The 24,109-nt window shown below is 29.0% G+C and overlaps 1 long non-coding RNA gene across 1 annotated transcript; it reads right to left on the bottom strand.

The window, feature by feature from the left end:
- Positions 1 to 1,228: 1,228 nt before the first annotated feature.
- LOC123301787 lies at positions 1,229 to 23,583 on the bottom strand. The gene is made up of 3 exons (XR_006535448.1): positions 23,571 to 23,583; positions 7,039 to 7,046; positions 1,229 to 1,311 (listed from the first exon to the last, which is right to left on the bottom strand). It is a non-coding gene; the product is annotated as an uncharacterized LOC123301787 (long non-coding RNA).
- Positions 23,584 to 24,109: the final 526 nt, after the last annotated feature.

Here is a 24,109-nt window from a genome sequence, read left to right as displayed (position 1 = left end):
AGCTGTCAGGCCAAAAACCCTAGAGGGTCTTTATTTACGAACAACTATGAGTTTTTCAGCGTGAAGCAAAGATAGGATGCTCATAAATCATCCGTCATATCTAAGATGAACCATTAAAAGAAATTAACCTATATAGTTCTGAAAGAACTATTAAACCATTTTGTAATTATGCAAAAATTTGTCTTAAAATATGCTTCTATGCCTCAAAAAACTTAATTATAGTTGAACCGATATTTTGTCGTATCTGCAATATCACCGTTGTATTTCCCTCTTCTGTATGTTAAAAGTTTAATTTCATTTAAGTAAAGGGTGTTCTTTTGTTTTTCGAGATTTACAACTTTAAATTAGAATAAAAAAATAAAAAATATATAAAAATTTTAATAAATACTTGTAATATCAGGGAAACTGGATTTATCGGAAAAATTATTTCAGTCATGTGAGCACATAGATGGAGCAATCTGGATGTCCAATTTTCCCACATTTTTCGCAGCAATTGCGGCCGTATTTCGTCAATATAACTTGCCGAATGTTGTATTCCAAGTGTTCAACGGCCTCTGGTTTATCAGCGTAGATAAGCCACTTTACATATTCCCAAACAAGATAATCTAATCATGTTAGATGTCATAAATTTTCATAGAAAAAATCCTTAAAAATAAAAAACTTCAACTATTTGCCTTCGTTTCTTTGGTGTGAGTCTATTCATTATGAAATAGCAAACGAAACTAAACACAAAGCAAATGCCTCACCCATTGTAATTATTTAATTTATTGAGACATATTTTTCAATTCTATTAATCAAAAGGTTTTTAATATAAATTAAGTTTTTTTTCCAAGTTGTGTATTCGAAGTGTTCAAAAGCAGGTACAACAAAATATGTTGTTTTTGAAAAAAATTGTAAGAACCGTTTTTGAGATATGTAGCAAAGTATCTATTTTTTTATTTTGCAGCTACACCTACCTATATTAATTTAGAATTTCCGTAGCTATATTAAAATAGAATTCGATACCTCCCACGTCTCTGTATTGGTGAATTATTTTTTTGTTTTCTTTATAAATAACGACAGCAAAATATTTTTTTGGTATTCTCTACCCAATTAAATCAATTATTGTTTTACGATATTCTCCTCTATATTATAAAATGACACCTACTAATTTGATGAATTTGATAGTTCTGTGAATTCATAAATTTTTCTATTCCACATCTCCCGAATCAGGCCTCAGATTGAAATTTGGTAAAGAGCTTTTCTATTTGTCTTGTTAAGTTTTATTTACTGGAATCATTTTCTGTTATCAATAAGAGAACACCCTGTATACTTGGTTTCAAATAAAAAATTAATATTATTTTCCTTTCGTTCAGTGAGTGTTGTCCAATCGCAAAATCCATTGAATGTAAGGTATTTCTTTAATTTTTATTTGTCGTATAATTTTAGCCTGTTGCTTCTAGACTATACACACAAAATTTGTATCACAAAACAAACATTACCAAAAAAAAAAAAAAAAAAAAACATATGTAAAACAAATTTGTTAATTTCATGTTTCATTTTTAATTCCATTCAGTCAATAAAAATGAAGGAACGCGAATTATATATACATACATCAAGTTTGATCAATTTATCAATACATTTCATCTTGCACTCAAAGAATTTGATGTTTTTTTAATTTGTAAGTTTTTAATTAAAGACAGTGCGTTTATTCTGTAGATATTTCAAATTGGTCTCATTTCACTTCTTTGAAACACGTGGATCACAATTATATGTGTTATTATTCTTAGGTTGTGTTTTGTAACTTTTAATGAAAATTGGTACATGATGTCAAAATGCAAGATTTTTGTGCTAAATGAGATTTGATTAGTCACAAAAGAAAAACTTGCATTCAAAATATTCATTGAAACTTTTCCCTATTTTATCGTTTGATTAAGTTGATGAAAATTCAAAACTTTAATATTCTATCTAACGGTTTAATGTTATTAAGATGGGAAATGAAGAATTTGATTCAGGAAAAAACACGGGGTGAGTAGATTTTTATGGGAAACGTTGGAAAATGTTTGTCTGAGTGTACTCAACAACATCATATTTATGCGGACTTGTGCATTTTCGAATTACGTCCATACGATAGGGCAGAAGTTCTTTACTTCCGGAAACCATATTCTCTTTATTAAACATTTAAATAAACAATTGAATTTTACATTTTGGATGATTCTAAGCATTTTTTAAATAAACTCACCGTTTTCGAGATATAATCATTACCTGGACATTTTTTTAACGCTTGTATATCGAAAACGGTGAAGTTTGGTGAAAATTGTCAAAAGTCAAAAAATAATTATCCAAAATATAATATCTAATGGTTTTCAAATTAAATTTTTGATCGAAACCACAAAATAATCTTTAGTTTCGTTAATAATAAGTTTTAGAAAAAGTTTCTGCAATATTTTTTTCAAATGCTTATATCTCCAAAACGGTGTGTTTAAGTAAAAAATGTTGGCTATCAAAAGAATTGTAGAATCGTCCAAAATATAAAATCGAATTGTTTCTTTTAAATGTTAAATAAAAGAATGTGATGTACGGAAATAGGAAACTTCTGCCCTAACGCATGGGCGTAATTCAAAAATGCACAAGCCTGCATGAATATGATTATATTGAGGACTCTCAGGCACAAATTTTTTCTCTGGGCTAGACTTTTTTTTGGTTTCGTTTCCTATATTAAAACCACAATTTGTTGTGGAAACGCTGTGAAGATGATTTTTCAGTGCGTTTAAAAAATTAGTTCATTTTTTTTAGAAGTATCTCTTTGAAAACATATTATATTCAGAAGTACTACCAGCGAGACTTGACTAAATTAATTAATACAATTGATGAACATAATCGTTAGGGATTCGAAAAATTCTCAAATATTCTTGAAATAGCTTCCATTAATTACATGAATCATAAATCAGTTTTTATTTGCTGGAGGTACAATGAACTATTCAGTCGATCCATATTTGTATTTTCCAAGGATACATGAATAAAAATTCTATTTAAATGATTAAGTAAGACTCATTGTGGATAAAAGAGCTATCATATATTTGCTAAAACACTTACCAAACAATTTATTAATATTCCAGTTACATTTCATATAAAAAATTAATAATCAGAAACCACATTGATTGAACTTCAATCATAATTTACATATTTAAAGTGCAATTAAAAAGTTTATTTGAATGACAATATCAACAACAACAAAAATGGAATTTGTTTAATAATTTAATTGTGGATATTCTTTTGTCTGTTTTTGTAGTTTTAAATTCTATTGTTTTTCATATTTTTATTATGTACAAAAAATAAAAAATAAATAATTAAAAACTTTCATTTTCTATTAAATAGTTTTAAGTAATTGCAAAAATTGCTATTATTTTAAATAAGTATTTAATTTTGTTTGTATTTAATAAAAATACTATTTTATTGGTGAAAAATATTTATACAAATAAATAATTTATACATTTGTTTGATATACTTTTATCACCAAATTTTACTCCACCAAATACTCAAAACTAAGAAAGGAAAATTGATTGCTTGGCGACAATGTGTGTTCTCATTAAAAACGGTAGAGTATATCTTAGCTGGAAACCCCAATACTAATATCAAATTAGTAGTAAAATATTATCACAGGGCATTTAAAGTAACTTCTACAGTTTTTTTTAGCATCGTAATTACTTTTTATGTGGTTTATAAGGAGAAGCGTAAACTACTTCAGATAACATGAGATTCGGATTACTAGTTGTTTTAAAAATGCATTTTTTAACATTTATGCAAGTGCAACTAATCGAGGTATGAAAGAATCATCGTTTATTAACTATAAACTTAAATATTTTTCAATACTTACATAATACTTTTTTTTTTTTTAAATCGATCAATTACCAACGGATATTTGTGGTGCACCTTCGTGGAAGAGGTAATTATTCTGTGATAGGAAACACTAGATTCCTAAAAAAATGGACTAAGATTGGTTAATAAAAGGTGTTCCCGCATAAGAAAATTTATTATTAACCATGAAACATATAAATATTTGTTTGTAAATAAATGGTATTGTCCATTTGTCGATAACATTTTTATACCATGCGTATATCAAATATTTCAAGATATACTAAGTTTTGTCTCAAGTTTGTACGAACAAACTTTTGCTATAGGCGTTCATAAAATCATTTAATTAGTCCATTTCCGGTTGTCTGTCCATCCGCCTGTCTATCGGCCAGTCCTCATGAAAACTAAAAATCGAAAAGAGATATCAAGCTGAAATTTTTATCCGTAAAAGTGAGTCGTAAAAAGTGATAGACCAGTAGGATCCATCATATAAACCGTTAGTGATAGAATAAAAGTAAATATTTGAAAAATGTTCCTTCTAAAAGAAATATAATACAACTTTTGTTTGAAACATTTTTTCGTAAATATCTCTGTTCAAACGTGAGAGTGCAAATAAGGTTTGAACATTATATAGTTTGTAGGTATACAGTTATTGTTTATATTTTAAATTTATACGTTACATATATTATGTATGTTTTTGTTTTTTTATAGCACAAATTCCACTGCCAGAAAGTGACAAGAAAGATACTCTTATTACTTTGTGGCAAAGACGTAAAAAAACAACGTAATCAACACTGTCTATACATTGTATTTCAACAATTAACCCAGTCAATTGTTTGTTTTTATTTGTTTGAATATAAAGTTTTTGAGAGAAATATTTACATAATTTATTTTCTTAAATTTTAATCAAAAAAATTGTCACCAAGTTTTTATGTTTCCCCGGAAATTAATGGATTATCGTTTCGATTTTCCTGTTAACCAATTTGAGTCTTTCGTAAAAGGTGAAGAGAGGAGTTACGTGAACGAGAAACACCTTTCTTTATTCTCGAAAGCAGATCTTCATTCTTGTTTTTTATTTAGAAAAATTTTACCTGCAGTGGATATTGTAAATATTTTCTAAATACTTGCATAACACTTTCTACACTAAATATTTATCACTTTAAATCATGCTATAAAAGTTCGGTAAAAAGTTTTACAGCCAATACAACCAATATATCTTACATCTTATGATTCTAAAAAGACAGGTTTTTATTTTATAATCATTTTTTATCAGATCCAAAATAAAATCAATTAATATTTGACATTGATTAAATCACATATTTTTGTTAATTAGTAATTATCTACGAAAAAAATCAACACAACATTAAAAAAAAACCACTAAACCATATTTTATTTTTTGTTAAAAAAGAATTTCTTTCTAAAAATTATATGGACAATTAAATTCTGTAGCTATTCTATGGCCAAAAAAACATACCTAAGTAACGTATTTAAATATAAAACACATAAGTTTACTTTTAAGTGTGAAATGTTTACTAATTTACTCAACATATACGGAATGGCCCACAAAATATGTCAAAAATAATAATATCATTTAAAAAATTTGATATGAACGTCACACAATTTCTATATAAGGACGTACCTATTCTCGCCTCCAAGAAACTGTGGGTGGCATTTTGGCATGACGGCTGAAGAGGTTAAACATTTTCATAATATAAATAAACAAAAAACCACAGCATATATAATCTAATATCTTTTCTTCTAGTGAGAAAATTAGCAGAAATTCCCTTTTGTATGTCATTTTATACAATTTTTGAAAATAAGGATTACACCCTCCTTTCCACTTCATATTTAAATCAGGTCTTCATCGTATTTACAGTCAATTTCTTGGATAATGTAGTTAAAATTGGTACATTGTGTAAAGTTAATCAAACATTTTAAAAATATGAACCGAATTTCGTAGCCTTATATACGTATAGGCTTTTAGAAACTTGATTAATTTGGGACAGAAAAGTCGATGTTTTAGAAATCAGAACCTTAAAAAAAATCAAAATTAGCATAATTCAAAACAATGTCCCCTGGTAGTTCAGTTGGTTCAGGCGTAACCAATTCCGTCCGCGGTATGCCCAGAGTAGCGGGTTCGATTCCCACCGTCACAACAAAAATTAATTTAATTAATAGTTGTAATGGGCTGGTGTAGTGAATGTATATGCATGATAGAGCACTCAGCCTCTGAAAATGAGGAGCTGATAAATGAAATTATCAGCGGAAAAGGTAGTTAAACCCATATATGGTATCACAATGGGCTATAGCCTAAGTGTGTCCTTCGTGGGCAGCCAATATAATCTAACCTAATGTAACTTAATTTGATCCATTTGAAAAAATAATAGTAAAATTATTACAAACCTGTTTTGCTATAAATTAAAAAATCGAGGCTTTAATTGATCCGCTGCACTGTGGAAGTCGCTATGTAAGCTACTAAAATTGTTTCTTTCCTTTTAGATTTTATTTTACGCCGTCATTTTGATTTTTTAACTATTTTATATTTTGTTAGTACCCCCTTTAGTATATAATATATACCCTTCTATATATATTTGTAATCCCCGTTAAATTTCCTATATTTTGATCCCCCACTCGAAAGGCTTAGATAATTGTTTTTAATACCTATTTTTCCACAAAAATCCATCATTTTGTTTTTTCTTTCAAATACTCAAGCTTAGATCACTTGGGTTTGTTAGACAAATATAACGAAATTTACGTGTCAAAAACCATTACCCCGTTTGAAAGAAAAAAGGTAATAAAGAAATTTACAAACACACAAACATATATACATACATACCTACAAGATATAGCCACTTCTTGGCAGTCGTGTAAATATTCACTAAAGTTTAAGTGTGTTAAAAAAAAATATTGGATTTTATTACACAAAATTAATTGTTTTGATAATATCATATGAACCAAATTAAGCAGAACTACGTAATCTGATTTTATAATACTGACTAAATCATGGGATAGAGAAATTTAGATCTTAATGACGTCATAATGGCATAAATGAATTTTTTCAATAAATTGAATATGTTAAACTTATACAAAAATTTAAAAATTTGCCTATAGTTTAGTAGAAACACAAACCTAATCGAACTGTTAATTAGTTAGAGTTTCAATGGAGTACACATGTTGTTTTTTTTTTAGGATATGTAAAAGTACTGAAAATACTTCAAAACTTGTCATTTTTTTGTTAAGGACGTTTTTCATATTAAACCCCACGCAATGGAGCGAAAATTTCTTCCCTTGAAGGAAATGAAAATCGAGAAATAAAAATTTCTACGTATTTAAATGATTTCTTGGATTTTTCTATTGAATTTTAATTTAGTGGAACACATTAGGAGCTCACATGATAATTGCCTTTCTTTCTGATGGACCACCCTGTTTTGGTAATATGTAAAAAAAACTAATATTAAAAATAAAATATTTCTTAAAAAACAGAAATGAACAGTTATATTTAATGTGTTTGCTTTTTTAGTTATTATTAATAATAATTAACAATATAACCTATCAAATAATAATCTTAATGTTTAAATAATGTTAAAATACTCACCAAAATTTATATTTAATTATAAATAAATAAATAAATACTGAAAAAATACAAAATAAAAAAATCATTTTGTTTATTTTATATACATTTTTTATATTTAATTTAAATAATTTGATGTAAAATAGAAAAAAAAAAACATTTTGTTAAATAATTAATTAATAAAAAATTATAAAATCATTAGATCAATATAAAAAAATAATTAGGTGTTAAAATAATGAGCATCTTCGCGTGGGTTGCACATTACATTTTACTGTATTTAAGATAAGAGTTATTGTCCAATGTTAATTTTTAATATCGAAATATGTAAATTTTGAATTAGTAATGGGTTTTTACGAATGATTCAACTGTCATTATATTCAAATATTAAGATTGAGAATTATTGACAAACAGATAAGGATTAAATTATTTGTTTTAAATTAATATACTCGGAGTATAACTTTTATATAAAACTTTTTTAACAAATTATACTCAAAGAAATATATAATTTTGAATTTGCTTTTGAGGAAGTTGTAAGAAACTTAAACTTAAAAATTGTTAACAAATTGTCTATTTCATTTTGACAATCTAAAGCATGTCAAATCGGATAACAATTTGAACCTATTTGTACTTTTTACCCGATTGAGCAACACAAAGGAGTGGTAATGTGTTTATCAGTCTATGTCTGTTTTTATGTGGCGCACTAGAGGCCAAACACGTAGGTCGATTTTAATGATTCTTGCGGCAATCGATTTGACTTAACCTTACAAAATCTACTGAAGATATGGCAGTAATGAAAATTCAATATGGCGACTACCAGACGCCATATTGTGAAAAAAGGATGTATGTGTGTCTCTCTATGTTTTGATTTGATTTTGTTGATTTTGACATCAAGCGATTTGTCTTAACTTAACAAATGCTACTGAAGATATGGCAAAAATGAAAATTTAATATGGCTGCCACCAGACGCCATATTCTGAAAATGTAATTCTGTTCCTATGTGGTACACTAGAGGTCAAACGCGTCGGCCGATTTCGATGATTATGATGTCAATCGATTTGCCTTATGAGGTATCATTGAATTGGTATTTGAAAATCTAAAATAATGTTTCTTTCTTTTCAGTTTATATTTAACTTTTCGGATTTTTTGAGCTATTAAATAATTTTTTTTTAATTTGTTTTTTGACGAGTAGGGCTAAAAACAATTTACAATGTAATTTTCCCTAATTTCTCAAGAAAATTTACTCATACATTTACATAAAATATTCAATTCATAATAATTATCATTCATAAAAATTAAATACATTAAGCAAAGAAAACAAGTTTTTTTATAGTAAAATCTATTCAAAGAAAAAAAAACCAAAGATTATTATTTAAAAACTGTTATAATTTTACAAAAATATCAAAACCAATAAAGAAGCATGTTTAGAAGACAGAACAGTTAACAAAATATTATATAAATAAAAAAAAAAAAAGTATAATAAAAATAATTGTTTTATAAATATTTTTATATAATATATGGAAAAATAAATTATTTTATAAATAATATATAATATTTGGTTATGTGTTTTACAGTTCAGTGGATATCTAACACTAAAACATTATTTGTATTTATGTAAATACCTATTTATTATAAAAAAATATTTTATTGTTATATCATTCTTACATGTCTAGAACCAGGAATAGAATTTGGCAATTATTTCAGAATATCATTAAGCAAAATCAATTATTTTCATGGGCGAGAAATTTTTTTTCCTGGGAACCTGAGAAATTTTCAATTGGGTGGCAAGATTAAAAATATTGTGTCGGGAAACAAACAGATCGTTCCTTCGAGTGTTTGATAAAATGATTCTGCATTTTTTATTAAATTATCACTGGGCAGAAAATTTGATGCTTTTTTTGTTTCCCACGTTATTTCTTTAACCTCGAATCTTAGCTCAGAATTCATTCAACGGTTCATGCTTCAAAAAAATCCACCCTAAATTTAGAAAATGTCCTGTGTTTGGCTTCGCTGTTTTATTGAGAAGTACATTATTCATATTCATATTATGGGATTTCTTGAAGACTTAAAAAGATACAGGAAAAATTCAAAATTGCTGAAAAAAAAGGGGGATGAATAGAACTTTTTGATGTAAACTGTTTTCTGGGAAATTATTAATACCAGATGTAACATGCCTTAAAATAGGTATTTTTTGGATATTTAGGGTGGAATTTCAAGATAACTCGAACTGTATAAAAATTTTGAGCTCAGATTCGGATTCTGCACATCGAAAACTTTTGAAAAAGTAAACAAATTTCTAAAGAAAAAAATTAATGTTATTCTCTGACATAAATATCGAATTAAATGTGTATTAATTAATTTAGGCTTAAAAACGTTATTACAAACTTTTCAGGCCTCCTGAAAGAAAAGTTTCCGACCACGAAAATTGTGGATATTTGGCACGACTTTGACAACAATTCCTCTTGTCAAGACTTTGAAATTACTGTCAAATGCTACGCCCGGCGCTAGACTTATACATTGTTCATAATTGTTATGACTTTGCTGATTTGTGTAGCTTCATTTACTGTGTCATGTTTTATAAAAGTGATAGTAAAAACATGAAATGTCAGTAATTACGTACAATTATTATCTGCTTTAAATTTAACTAAGATTGTTTGGAAAAGTTAAGAGTCATGAAGTTTAACAAACTTAAAAGCCTCTCAATATTTATTATTTTTGAAATGAAGTAGAGGTGGATGAACCATATTTCCATTCGAACACCTCTCAAAAACCGATGCCAAAAGGTATTGGCTACAAAATTTATCTACCATACAATGAAATCCCAAACAAATTTTAAAAATATTTTCATATTTAATGTTCCAGTAAAGGTACTCAATTAGTATTCACTAGAAAAGCTACCGGGAATACGTCCCACGCAAAAACTGTAAATATAATACTTCAAATATATTGTCTATAAATTTTAAATTTTACACTAGTGAGAAGACTAATATCTTGCGAACAATTGGAAACGAATTTAGGCTGGTGGACATGATATACACCAGGTTCAAAATAGCCAAAAACGAAATTAATAAAGTTCTATTCCCAAAACGAAGTAGATGTAGATAGATACTAATTTTTAGCTTTAATAATAAATGAAATATGATCTGATTAACTCCATGATAACCAGCTACTTAGTTCATTTTTACATCACTTGTTAACTTTTGTCCCAAATATGGGACATTCATTTATAATTTCAAATCACGAAAAATCACAAACTATGATATTTTATATGCCATGTACGGAAAATTTTGAAAACTATTTATAAGTTAACTTTATTTTTAAACTTTCAAATTATCGGTTAGTTATAATATTCAACTGAAAGTTTAAGAAAAACAAAATTTTTTCCATCTGTCAATTGTGATCAACGATTGTAAAATATTTTGTCCCATTTATGGGACAAAAGTTATCATGAGGTTAAGATCAGTAGTAAACAATAAGAATCGTTATCTACAAGTTTTAATTTAAGGTGCGTAGGAGAATAAATCACTTATTGTATTTCGTAAATCATTACAGTTAGGAATTTATAGAAAGCATAAATTTAATCGAACGATAGACCTGATAAAATTTATGTAAAGATTAATATTATTTAAACAAACAATTTTCTTATCAGCTAGTTTGACCTATTTTAATTTTTATTATTTTGATCTAGTTTTTGAAAATAAAAAAAACTAAACAATTTCAAGGTAATTTAAACGAAATTTTATTACGTCTATAATTTAGGTAATTTATATATACCTAAGTTTGATTACTAAATGCATACTGATAATAAAAACACAATTGCATCATACCCCTATGATTTATTAGTTTAAAACAATTTCAAAAGTAGGTAAACGACAATTTGGGTCAAGGTAAAACGGTTTCAAATATTTAATTATTAGTAATTTTGATAATGAACATGTGACTTCTGAAAAAGAGGATAATTGCCGATTTGGCTACAAACCGACTAGTGGAAAATTTGCAATTAGTATTTTAAACAATAAGCTTGGAAGTCAATAAAACTGTCTTCGTATAGACAGAATTTGGCTGATCTCTGAGCCAGTAAGCTCCTAAAAAACATTAAGCAAGCGTTCTAACTCACCACAGTAAAATTTCTTTGTTCCTTCCAGTGCCTTACTACAACAGGCCATTTGAATTAGGAAAGCATTGTTACAATTACTTACTTTAAGTAGTAATCTAACGTCAAACAAATAGTGGTTTATTTATTTTTTTAAAATAATGTTAATTTTTTTAGCTATATTATCATCGAAAACGGCTTGGATTGGTTGAATTTTTTGATGAAGTAATAAATTAGTAAATATTGCAGTTTTTTATTTGGTTGAAAATAGCTGTTTTTTCTTAGCTCTTCTTTTCGATAACTTTCTTTAGCTCTTCTTAGCTCCTTTTTTTGTCAAATTGATGCGATAGAACATTTCTTATAGTTTTTGGGGTGGTGAATTCCAATTGCGGCTTCAGAATTTCTCTAATACATAAGACTTTCAAAATATTTTTTACCTAAAAATTAGTAATTCTTTTCTCATGTGGAAAATAGGAACCTTCTTTTTCTTTCCCTCTTCCTTAAAAATACTTTTGGAAACCTTCCGGTATCCTTCCGGTATCTTCAAGAAATCATGTGATATTATCTATAGTTAAAATTTCACCTAATGTAAATATTTAGGTATAATTAATTAATTCTACAATGTTTATTTAATTATTACCTATTTATTCAATTTCCAGTAAAAAAATTTTGGAAAAATTCAAAATGGCTTTTGAAGGGGATTGAATGGTATTTTCTGATGGCGTAAATTTTTTATGAGAAAAAAATATTCATCTGTGTAACATGACTCCTGAATTTAAGGGGAAAAGCAAATTTTTTCAATTTGAGGGGCAAATTTCTCGAAAATGTGCCTTGCTGAAATAATTTTGAGTTACGATTCGTATTCAGCACGTAAAAAACCTTTCGAAAAGCAAACTCTTGCTTCTGGGACAAAATTTGTGTTGCCCAGTGTAATTTTAAATAGTTACCAGAAATCAGTCATATACCCTCTTATGTCACTGCAATCATATCGGGTTGCTGGAAATTCATAGCCTTGTCTAATACTAAACCAGCAAAATGAATCTTGCTAGTACGATGTAATACTGACTTATTGTGCTTGTTTTAAACACTGGCTTGGTCTAAAGCTAACCGGGGTCTATTACCACTCGAACGTAATAATACTGATATTTACATATAATTGATAATATAAGAACCCATTTCTTGTCACTCATATTTATTTTATAGGACAGATCGTGTGATTAATACAACACACATAAATAATATTTTAACTCGAACAATTCGATTGTTTGATATTCTCATAAATAATAATAAATAATATTTTATAATTGTAATTATTGTCAATAATGATCTCTCTTTCACAATTCAAAATCATTTAAATCATATTATAAGAAATGATAATCACTCCAATTCAATTGTTCACAAAAATTCAATTATTGATTTGAGTTTATAAAAAAAAAAAACTTTCTAAAAATTATCTTCAAAAATTATCGTTAAATCATTTCTTGTCTTAATGTTTATTTCACAATTGAAGTAAGTTATTTTTACATTTAGTAGGTACTTCTGACATGTTGTATAAAGGATGATTTCTTCAGTGAGAAATAATTATAGTTTGTATGAAGTCGGAAGTAGACTACAGTTACAGCATCCATAAAATCTTAGCATTTAATAATCTTTTGTACTATAGCAGCATCATATTTTAATTCGATGGATCAAATTTTCATGGAAATGAACTCAAAACTTTATCTGAACACAAAACTTCGATAACCGGCTTATATATTAAAAAACCATAATAATTTAGAACAATACTGTTCCAAAGTATGAATGAACTGACTAACCAAATTTTTAAAATTAAGGCCTATTCTAACCGTCATATTGACTGCATGATTAGTGACCTTCCCAATACTCAAAATATTAAATAGGTTTCACTATAAGATTTTCAAAAAATATTTGATCGTAGAAATTCGTAACGACTTGTGTTATTGTAGTTGTAGATATATTTTTTAATTTTCGGATGAAATATTTATTTTCGAAGAAAAACAATATTACAATTCTTCGTTGAGGATTATTCTTAGATAGTATCCGAAAGATTTATCCCTGTCGATTTCAAGACATATTCCATAGTTTCATATTTTCACAACGTATTACGTTCAGTTATATTCCGTGTTTTGGTAGCTGGCATTAAAAATGTTATTTGATGGCCAGAGAATGAGGGAAAGGCAAATGAATGAATTATTGGCCCTTAAACATCGTCCTTCAACTAAGTTACACGCATTGAAGTCTCCAAAAATAAAAATTCAATTGACTTAAAATAACTATAAATATCATATTTCTCGCCAAAAATTCACACTCAGCTTAGGTTAGGTTATATTGGCTGATCACGAAGGACACACTTAGGCTATACAGCCCATTGTGATACCATATATGTTTTACCACCTTTCCGCTGATAATTTCATTTATCAGCTCCTCAATTTCAGAGGCTGAGTGCACCTACTTCATGCATATACCATGCACTACACCAGCCCATCACAACTATTAATTAAATGAATTTTGTTGCGACGGCGCGAATCGAACCCGCTACCTTATGCATACCGCGGACGGAATTGGTTACGTCTTAAACAACTTTTCTATATTCTTAAACATGCTTTGTGCAAGCATTGAAAAATTGCAGGTGTGAATGCGAGTTATAGGTTAAAAAATCATAATTCATTAGTCGATTAGGCCTCTTGCTTCTACTGTGTACTCTAGACAAGTGTCACGGGCTCTCCAATACACCCTCAAAAAACAATATGTGCAGTCTTTGTTCTATTCTACGCATTAGGTACACGATTCAGTAATGGTTCGAAATTTCTACTCCCAAACTTATGAAGTATTAGTATGTGTTTTTTTAGTTAATTTTATAAATTAGTTCGGTTCAATAGAAAATTGAAAGAAATTAAGTCGAAAAACTTATCTGGGATATACTAAATGATAATATTTTGTATTTCTTGTCAGCATAATGACACATTTTTGAACACAACAATTTGTTTAGATACTCTGACCCACAGAGTGAGCGTGTCTCTTTCCAGGTCTGATTTCTCGATCTCGAAAATAAGCCCAGAACCTCTAGATGGTTAAATACAGCCCTTAGCCTACTGAAATAAAACCGACGAATAAAAATAAATTCTTTATAAGCAAAAATATTCCCAACTTCTCTTAATTTCCGATCTAGATAAAATCAAAAACATTTCAAAGAAATCCAAATTCCAAAAACTCATCTGATATAGACCATGCATGTGCAAGTACTTATATAAAGCGGAGATTACACTCTTATTATATTTAGTCCATATAATAATCGTTAAAACATTTGATAATTGATTAAGAGGAATTCGTAATTAAGAGAGTACTCTACTCTTAATAATCATAAAAAGTAGTTTATTATATTATCAATCACTTGAGTACCTTATGAGAGTGTACAAGATTTATTCTTTTTAACTATCAGTGTAGTACACTGCGTTGTTAGTAGAAAAGGATGATGCCATTAAAGTGTAATAAGATTATCACTGTCAACTTACACTAAATGTATATAGTGTATACACTATTGTATAAAAAGAATATGAATTCAGTAGGTAATATGTTAGCGAAATAAAAATACAAACCCATATTCATTTCATGGTAAAACCACTGATGTAATTCAAGCATCGTTGAACAACGCACAAGTATGATATGGTACACATTTTTTTATATTTAAAAAATGTGTGTGTATATTACCTAAACCAGAAATACCATTTTTGTACCATACGATTTATAAACTGAATGGAATCTATATTAGAACATTAAAAGACTCTAATAGTTAGGAGGATGAAGAAAATATGGAAAATCTTTTTCATTCCTTTTGGCATATTCTCCCATAATGGCAAACATAATGATGTCTTTAGAAGTTGTCGAATGTCATTAATTTTCTCCGTGATTTTATCACAAATAATTTTCATTAGTTACATACAGCAAAAGATACGCCTGAATATCTTATAAAAGGTAAACTGCAGCATTTATAATGTCCTAGAAAGGTTTAGATTCAAGTTCAAAAACAACGACAACTCATGCAAAAAAGAGTAACATTTTCCTCTTGTAAAAGACTGACATTTTCCTTCTGTAACATTGTATTGCCTTACCCTGAAAAACGAATGTTAGTAGGCACATCCGTAATTGGACATTTTGTTTTCAAATTTAACTTTGGCTAAAGTCTTGTTCATTCATATTATTCACGGTTGCTTTGCGACCCTCGTTATCTTGTAGTAAACCTGCTACCGTTTACTACTCGGTACCTTGGAGTAAACAACAGTCTTTTGGTATTAAAACCAGGTAAGTCTGACTAAAACCATAAATTTGTTTGAATATTCTTTATATCACTCTGTTTACTTTATATATTTCTAAAACATTGTCTTTCGACTAAGCCCCAAGTTCATTCTTTTCAAGAGGCATCAAAGTTTTATTAGCTCCTGTTCAACGCCACATTAAGTTCTACGTTTAACCATTTTGTTTTGTAGAAACGCGTTTTAAAACAAAACTAACCTTAACCTTAGAAAATGCTATGAAGCTTTGTTTAATGGTATGAAAAAAGAGAGTAAAGACTGCAAGCGGTTTTGTTTTTGACAAGTTGTTCCCTGAAAATCTGATAAGATGTTTAAAAATAATCACACCTTACCTGTCATATAGAAGAGAGAACCTGATGATAACGCAAGATCCTTAAAAAAAGTGTAACAAAAACTCAATAAACCCTCTATTTTCAAAGTAATAACATACATATATAATTTTTACCCGACTGTCAAGGAACTTTATAACCTCATATCTTCCAAACGGCTCAATGGATTTCAACATTTCATGTACCAATATATTTGTCTTAAATACTAACGTGTTCTTAGATTCAACAAATCAAAATGGCGTATTTTTGGAGCGAAATAGTAATAAAATAAGAAAAACCTATCGAGTATATCCAAATAAAGGATATTTAATGGGTTTTACAAAAATATATATAACTTATATGTTTAAATATAATAAGAAATAATAAATTGGCCGTTAAGTTTTAATTTAGCGTAAAATAAAATCTGAAAAGAAAATATCAAGTCCAGTAGTTTACATAGCGACTTTAGCCGTGGAGTCCATTAAAATCCAAACCGACTCAAATCCTTTCAATAATGAGAGCAGACGGTTAAGGTCGCTGTGTAAACTACTTGACTTGTCTCTTTTTTATAAGATTTTAAAAAGAAAAATTTCTAAAACATAAAAATTTCCCTTGAGACTTGTAACTTTCGCGAATTAAATGAAATTCAACAAATTAGAGTGTTAAATGAAGAGTCTTGTTCTTCAATCAATTGTTATATTAATCATTATTTAAGTTGCACATCCAATCAGTGTACGTATTTAGTATGACGTACAAAACATACATGAATTCAAAAACAAATTATAAGAACACACGTAATAAATAAAATAATATTATAAAAAAATAAAAAATAATCCCGTTTTTTGATTTTGTTGAAGTTTAATAAAATAATTAAGGTGTATTATTATAATGTTTTTTGATATCATCATTTAAGGTGGAAAGACTTTTTTTTTTAACAAAAATTCAACCCGTTAAAAAACAGTACAATACATATAACACTAAATATGTGTATAATAATAATATTCTAATATTGTTTGTTTTTATTACACATTTCAAATAGTTTGAATTCAAATTAGTAACAACAACTGTGATTTCCGGAAGCTCAGCAGGTACGCGTATTTCAAAATCGTATATTATATGATCTTCTCGGAACTTTGGAGTTACCTATACAGGGGGGAAATTTTAATCAGTGGCTGGGTTCTTCGGGTTTCTTTAATTGCTAATTTAGATCCAAAGAGATAGCATAACACTTGAAACTAATAAGTTGATCCTCATAAAAAAACTAACATTATCATCCCAACCATTTTTTCGAAAATCGTCAGCTTTCGGAGGAAATGCGACTTAAAAATATGCCATTATGACATTTAATTGAAATTTTACACGCTATCAACGGAAAAATGCTTTAGCCAAAAGTTGTCAAGGGCATAGAAGACAATTGCCTGTGTTCATGTCTTTGATCTTCAATTTTCGATAAGCGTATTTTATTTCGATTAAAAGCTATAACGCACATATTTTTAATTCAGAGAGGCAGAGAGCGAACCATTTAATCAGTGCCGTAGCAATTATGTTTTGGTAGGGGCGTAAATAAATTTGTTAGGGGTTAGCGTAACTGTAACGGCTAGTTTTAAATTCTGATTTGACCATGCTTCTTAAAAAGATTCCGCAGGGAAGTTATATGTGTAAAAGCTGACCTCAGAATCTTGTTTAAACATTGCAATGTTAAAACAAGATTCCCTCTTATAGATAAAATCCACCAGCAACAGATTATGTGTCCAAAAAATCAAGACTGTGATACTGACAGAGATATATAAGGCGCGCCAATGAATAGGAAACTTGTACAACCTTTTCGCAGCAATCAAAACTTTTCGATCCGGAACAACAGTGTGCGAATCATCCTTTTCGGCCTTGACACGACTCTTGCGGCCTCAGCGTATTAGTGTGTCGACTGACAGATTAAATAATTTATCGTTTCCAGCATTTTCGCAAAATAGATTTGATTCTTTACACCTCTAGACACGGATGTTTCACGATTAAATGCACTAACAAAGTGTAATCATGGTAAGAAAAATATTGCGTGCCATGCAAACACGAGGGGGTGCAAAGCTCCTCCTAGCTCCTGGGTTGGTATGGTCCTGCATTCAAGCTACGTGTCACTCACTTGACGGGAACATGTTTCTTTAGATCTACCTTCGTAAGCAACTGATGATGACTTGTAACATTTTTACTATTTCGATGTTCAAACTATTTGAACTAAACAATTATATGTAAAAATTGTTAAGATGCATAATATAAATATTTTAACAGTATAAATCTAACAACTAAGTGAAATAGAAAGATCATCTAAACTAAAGCACTCGACTTGATTCGACACTGTTTAGAAAGAAACTAATCGGTATTGAATATACATAAGCTGAGATAAATGTATTAGGCTTTTGGACTCTTTTATTATAAGTCCTAGATTATAATCAAACTATAATTTCGTTGTTAGATTTTCGAATCTCATGGTTATCAATTTTCATTCTTCGACTTAATTTGTATCAACTAACAAAAGATGTTTTTAAATTAACTGTGATTTCTCAGACGAAACAAAGAACCAAAGAGACTTGATTTTCTTTAGGGCAATGGAACATTTTTCTTAGGGCAATTTAGACTCGCAACATGAGAAATTAAGAGAGTTATCGGTAGAGAGTTATTTCCGCCCACAATAACGAAAACAAAACCTTAGAATTTTATGTTTTCTTTATATATTCTGAAAAGGGACTGTGTGCCCTAATGAACAAATATAGCTTTAGAAAAAAAACTACAATTAATATTACTTGTAGAATGCCAGGCTATAGTCGAACTGTAATTTATGCTCAAAAAGGTACATTTTCAGTAACATTTCAACTATTTTTCTATTTAGCGCAAGTCAAAAACAATGCAATTTTTAAATAAATTTTGTAGTAACATTCGAAAACTCAAATAAATTAAAAAAGAAAGTGCTTTTTGTATGGGATCTATAGAAAAAAGTTGAAATATAACTGAAAATGTAATATTTTGAGCAAAAATTAGAGTTGAGGTAAAGTTTGGTGTAATGTTAATTTTTTTTTTTTTTTAAATATATTCTTTCATTAGAAAAACAGTTTTTTTTCAGAATATTTAAAGAAAACATCAAATCGGCATTTTTTTTGTTATACTGGGCCTTTTCGATACCCTCCTCTTTTTTGGTGTCACCTAATTATATGTGAGATAGTAGCTTAAAGCTCAAGCTTAGAGAAAATATTTAGTAAATCATTTTGAATTCATTAAAATTTATTTTCAAGTTCGTTGCTTTAAATACAATTATGCCTTCTAAAATGTTTCTTTAAATTTTTCACAGCGTTCCACCATATTTTATTTTGTGGCATATTTTTGAACGCTTGAAAAATGTTGTATTGTCATCAATCTCTATAAATAGACCATCGTTCGGAATTTTAACATACTCAATCCCAATTAGAATCTGTTCTAGTAGTAAGTATCTACAATGAATAATGATCTTAAGTATGAAGCAGTTGTCTATTTTAAAATATAAAGTCATTTTTACTATAGTAACTTCCTGTTTCCTGATTATATTATGTACATATATTTAAACACAACAATATCACTTATAAGAGTTGAAAGTGACTGATTATTGTTTTATAATATGATTATTATCTAACAACAATAGAGATACCTTGGCTAGTTGTTGCTAGACACTTTAGTTTTTTTGCATGTAAATATATTTAATTTTTTGTAAAACAATGTTATAAAATATTACTTAAGTCGTTCATTCGCCCGTACTATGCTGTTTTAAGCGCTTTATTTAAGTACATATCGCTGTGTAGAAGTCTTATGTATATCAACTTTTCTCAAATTTATTATATTTTTAACGTTCTATATTAACGTACTCCCGCCCTCTCCTCCGCAGGTTCGTTACAATAAAATATCATCAGGTGAATTCTCTGAAAACTTTGCCAAGGTACTTTAATTGTTCCACATACAATCAATTAACCATCTTAATATCCAAATATATTTATAACGGCTATATTTAACAATGAATGAATAGCTGTTCTCAGCACCCAGCGTTCAATTTGACTGTCCGTAGGGAACTGTTCATATAGACTGTTCTTCCTGAACTCTCCATATCGACTACCTTGTTATTTTTCTCGTAACTGCACTTTAACATATAAACCATTTCATGGGAAACTACGAACTATTCTTGTTATTCGCACACCTGAGACGTCAGACTTAATTCATTTGTTCTAGAAAAGATATTTGCAGCCACTCACGATACCAGACTCGTAACATACGATGTTATGGTGTTTATCATGAACCGATTATCGATAATTGTCTGATATTTAAATGATAAAAAAGCATACTGTTGAAGAATAGCAGTGCTGTAAACAGAGGCTTTTCCAACGTGATAGTTTAATGACACTTAAAACATATCCAAGAAGACTCTCCATTAAATTATAGTTTTCCTTAGAGTCTTCTCCAAACTGAACCGATTTTGAGTGTGACCCGTGACCCGAAAATGACGAGTGACCCGAACTTGTAAGTCGAAAAAGGGTTTAACCTTGAAATCTAACGGAATAAGAAGAATTTTTGTAAAACGTTTATTTTGATAGTGCGAATCTATCTAATATGACGTGTGCGTATCCTTATATATTCAAGGGTAAAGGTCGTGAAAATCAGTTTTTTGAGAATATATCGTTTCCTTTCGCTTAAATCGTGTTAACAATTATTGCAGAAAATATAATTATCTACAAATTTTACCTGAAACTTTTTCTTATACGTGGGACCGTTTTTGAAATAGAGGGCACAGAAGTCCTCAGCAATACGCACCCTCGTGCAGAGTCATCATAAATATAAGGTATTTCATAATTATTTAAGTAGTATTTACTGAAAAATTAAGTAAGAAAAACCGCATAATAGGCTAGAATTCACGATTGACACTGTCTGCCATGCGGTCTTTTACTTAATTATTCATTAAATACTACTTAAATAACTATTTACTACATTATATTTATAAATATTGACTCTGCATTATAGTACGTTAAGCTGAACGCTCCATCTTCTGCGCCCTCTACTTCAAAGACGGTTCAAAGTACAAAAAACAGTTTCAGAGGATAAAAAACTTTTATAATAAATGTAAATACTATTCAAGGCAAGTGAAACGAGATATTATCGGAAAAATGATTTTTGGTTTCTGTGACCTTGAATATCTAAGAACGCCCACGCGTGAGGATATCTGACTTTTGAGACAACATTTGTACTATTAAAATAATGGTTTGTACAAAAATTCAGCTTATTCCGTTAGATTCCGAGGTGAAACCCTAAGATGATTGGAGTATAGAAATTTGAGAGAATGCTATCAAGGTCATGTATAACAACTTTTTCCTTAGTGAAAATTTTTATTAGAGAAGAGAAAATTGATGAATACTCTTTCTGCTGTCATAAGATTAAAAGCCCTACTTCGAAAAACCAAACTTGAACGATTTAAAAGAAGTTTCTTTATCTACATTAAGTTTTTGATGTTGAAAAGCTTTTTAATGCCCAAAATTTTGTGTCAGTATTATTATAAATTATTTTTATGTTTTTTAAATGGTACCAACCTAAATTTTACCCCAACTCATCACTGTATCGTCTTTCTAGTATTCTAGTATCATAGAAAGATGTATTTTATTAGATAAATTTGGAAAAGCTAAAAAAAGTATTTGGAAAATAATAAGAGCTAAATTGTAAGGACAGCATTGTGGGACGTATTCAGATAGAAGATAACTGAATCAAAAATTACCAAAATCATTTTGCCTGAATCGACCATTTCATGTTCTGTATCCACACTTGAATATCAATCTCAATGAATATTCATCAATGTTTAGATCACACGTAAATAAAATTTCCACTCCTAATAAAATTACTGTCAAATATAACGCTTGACCCTAGACCCATTTTTACTGTTGTGATGTAGGCTGATGGATGCAGAGCTAATAATATGTTTGTGACAATTTCTTCTTCTATATACTAATCATCATCTTCACAAGCGTGTAGCACCAAGCATCATCACAATCAGAATAACGCGCACATTATTCATAGTTGATTTGTTAATTAAATAATTATATTTGATATCAAAAGGTTATTTACACTTGCGAACTTACGGAGATGAACACAAACGTAATTTAATAATCATTTCTATTTTTATATGATATTATATGACTAACTTCCATGTTATAATAGCTGAAGTGAGGTTTATGTTCACTAAAATATGATATTTAAAGTGTGAATCACCAATTTAATATTTATTAAGCATGAAAATACTAAAATCTTTTCTCGAAAGTGGACATCACGACATATTCCATACAAGGGCCATGCTGAAATTTTCTCGGTGAAATGACCCACCAGGAAATATGTTGATGTTGAAAAAGATGCTCCTGTATTTAGAAGTAAGTTTAATCACCATGGCGTTAGTTTTGCGAGATACGGGTGAGTACAGGTGAATGTGGATGTCACGTCTTTGGTATCTCACCCCTGCACCGATACTAACTCTGCAAAAGTATTCAAAATAAATTACATATATGCTGTACAGAAATAAATCCGATAACTTTGGTACCGGCAGTTAGAAAATAGTTTTGATCTCCCGTCAAATTCCAAAGCCCTGCGTGTTTCTTTTTGTACGGCATTTATGTTATTCGCTTTGAATATATATGCAGAGCTAGTATCCAGGAACGCCTTACATTTTTGCTGGTGCAGAGGTGTGACACCCATATTTTCGCCTGTACTCGACTGTACTGCGTAAATCTGACACCACGGTGCTTAAACTTACTATCACATATACGATAATTTTTTTCAACATGTTTCCTGATGGGTCATTTCCCCGAAAAATTTCAGTATGGGCTTGTGTTAGAACAATTACATGTTTTGACATGATCATGCACTATTTATGACAACAGTCATGTTATAGTAATAATACTAGTAGACGTAGAATGAATACAGCGTGAGCCTTTTTAATCTTTGGATCTGAATATCTCCCAAGTAGCGCCTCGTAAAAATGACCTCTACAAAAATTAAGGAGTTTGATGAAAAAATGTCTAAGCCAAAAGTTGTTAAGGGCGATTGAGGACATTCGCCTGTGTCCATGACTATGACCTACAATTATCGATAAACTTTAAGCGTATTTTCTTTCGATTAAATGCAATATTGTTATATTTTTAAGTCGCCTTTCCTCCGAAAGCTAACGTTTTTCGAAAAAATGTTTTAAGCAAAAATTAAAGCAACCCGAAGAACTAGGTCCAATCTTATGCCAGAACATGATGTCCCCCATCAAGCTCCTCCTTTTGTTCAGGTCATTTTTTTATAGAGATATTCCGATGCTAAGACCAAAATTATACAACTGAATATTTATCATTTTTACTTTGTTTTTTGGTATCTTTTCAACAAAATAAAAAATGGATTCTCATTTCTACTTAAGTATTGAGATTTCTTACTCAAAAAATATTTACTTGCTAATCGCCTCATGCATGAGTATTAGTTCAGGAATTTCCTTGTAAATGACGCACTTTATTAATATAATTTTTTGTATCTATGGTTTGTGTTGAAATACGTTATTAAGTTAAACCACATTTAAAAAATTTTTATGCAATTTCATAATTTCTAATGCAATAACTTCAATTAATTTTTATTATTCAATAAGTTGGTACTTAACATTTAATATACCAATTACTTGTAAACAATTGAAAAATAATCATATTTTAAATAAAAAGTGTGATTTATTACAAATTAGTCGCTATCTAATATCCAAAGTCACCGAATCGTTATGGATTCGGAAATAAATTTAACTCCGTAAAAAATGTGTCGTAAATTAATGTAAATATTTTACGAGGTAATAAATTATTTAGCTGAACAGTGGTTATATTTTTCGAATCGAATTCAATATACAAGCAGTCCAATCATATACTCAAATACTTCCTTATTGTGGAATTTAATAGCCCAACTTTAAATTAAC

This window comes from Chrysoperla carnea, chromosome 5 (genome assembly GCF_905475395.1).
Source record: "Chrysoperla carnea chromosome 5, inChrCarn1.1, whole genome shotgun sequence".
NCBI classification, from domain to species: Eukaryota; Metazoa; Arthropoda; class Insecta; order Neuroptera; family Chrysopidae; genus Chrysoperla; species Chrysoperla carnea.
The sequence above is the reverse complement of the archived record's forward strand: the minus strand, read 5'-3'. Positions and strand labels throughout refer to the sequence as shown.